Source organism: Elaeis guineensis, chromosome 7 (assembly GCF_000442705.2).
Source record: "Elaeis guineensis isolate ETL-2024a chromosome 7, EG11, whole genome shotgun sequence".
Lineage (NCBI taxonomy): Eukaryota > Viridiplantae > Streptophyta > Magnoliopsida > Arecales > Arecaceae > Elaeis > Elaeis guineensis.
The window spans coordinates 19,709,518-19,711,240 of NC_025999.2; the positions used below are offsets into that span (position 1 = coordinate 19,709,518).

The window sequence follows — 1,723 nt, forward strand, 5'->3', positions numbered from 1 at the left end:
TAACAATTTTGAAATCAAACCTCAAATCATAAATATGCTTCCAAAATTCACAGGATTAGAGGATGCTTATATATTTATTAGAGAATTTGAGGAGGTATGTGCAACCATGAAACTGCAATTAACAGAGGATGAGGTCAAACTTAGATTAATCAACTTTACCCTTAAGGATAATGCTAAGAAGTAGCTTTATAGTCTGTCAAACCATTCTGTCACAACCTGGGAGGGCTTTGTGAGAAAATTTTTGAAAAAGTATTTCCCCCATCATAAAACAGCTACGATTAGGAATGAAATAAATCAATTTTACCAACTAGCTGGTGAATCATTTTGGAAGTACTTTGATCGTTTCAAGAATCTTTTGACCCAATGCCCACACCATGGAATAGAAACTTGGAGACTATGCCAGATCATCTATGAGGGGTTAGATTCAAACTCAAGAACCATGCTGGAGTCCATGTGCCAAGGCCAATTTATGGACAAAGAAACTACTAAAGCTTGGCAATTCTTAGAAGACCTAGCCGAGAAAAATTTACAGTGGAAAATAACTAGGGAACCTGATAAAGCTACACCTTCAAGAGGAGGAATGCATCAAATTCAACCAACCCTAGCATCAGAGGCCAAGATTGCAACCTTAACACGTAGATTGGAAGCCTTAGAATTACAGAGACCAGCCAATGTAAATCAAATATCTGCACCCATGTGTAAAGGGTGCAATGCACCAGACCATGTCTTAGAAGAATGTTCCTACTCGAATGAGTGTGCACAGGTGAATGCCACCTATCAAGGACCATTGAACAATCCTTATGCACCTACATATAACCCAGGTTGGAGGAATCACCCAATTTCTCATGGTCCCAGAATCCTAATGTAGGCAATCCAAATTTCAATCAGCAAAATCTAAGGTCCAACCCAGTGATGAACAACCCGCCAGGCTTCCATGATAATGACAAAAAAATTACCTCTTTAGAGAAAAGCCTAGGAGCCATGATGAAGACACATACCAGCTTTATGCAAACCATGGGTCAATCATAAATAATAACACCCAAGCTATAGCCCGTCTGAAAATGCAAGTAAGTCAGCTGGCTTCGATCATTAGTGAACGAGAACATGGTAGGTTACCTAGCCAACCTGAGCCAAATCCTAGGAACCAAAATGGTCCACGACCCCAACAAGGAAACCAAGTTAATGGTGTAAATGCCATTCATACCTTAAGATCGGGAAAACAAATAGACAATAAGGTAGTTGCACTTGATGATATAGAGGACTCATCTACCGAGTCACCTTCTAAAACTACTACCTTTCAACCTCAAGCACCAGAAACTAAAAATTCACCTAGTCCAGTACTTAAAAGTCCTAGAGCTCCTTTTCCAAACAGACTGAAATTCAATAAATCTGAACATTTAGACAAAATTTTAGAGGTATTTAAACAAGTCCAAGTTAATATTCCTCTTTTAGATATAATCCATCAGGTTCCAACTTATGCCAAATTTTTAAAAGATCTTTGCACTAGGAAAAGGACCACTAATGTACCAAAGAAAGTATTTTTGGCTACAAGTGTCAGTTCATACCTATCTAGCCATGTGCCAATTAAATATAAGGACCCTGGAGCTCTAACAATTTCTTGTGTTATTGGAGAAACCAATATAAAAAAGGTCTTGCTAGATCTAGGAGCTAGTGTGAATATCCTTCCATATTCGGTGTATGAGCAACTAAGATTAGAAAAATT

General features: G+C 38.2%; 1 non-coding gene across 1 annotated transcript; it reads right to left on the bottom strand.

Moving 5' to 3' along the window:
- Positions 1-274: 274 nt before the first annotated feature.
- LOC140859557 (small nucleolar RNA R71) lies at positions 275-381 on the bottom strand. The gene has a single exon (XR_012143094.1). It is a non-coding gene; the product is annotated as a small nucleolar RNA R71 (small nucleolar RNA).
- Between the last annotated feature and the right edge of the window lie 1,342 nt (positions 382-1,723).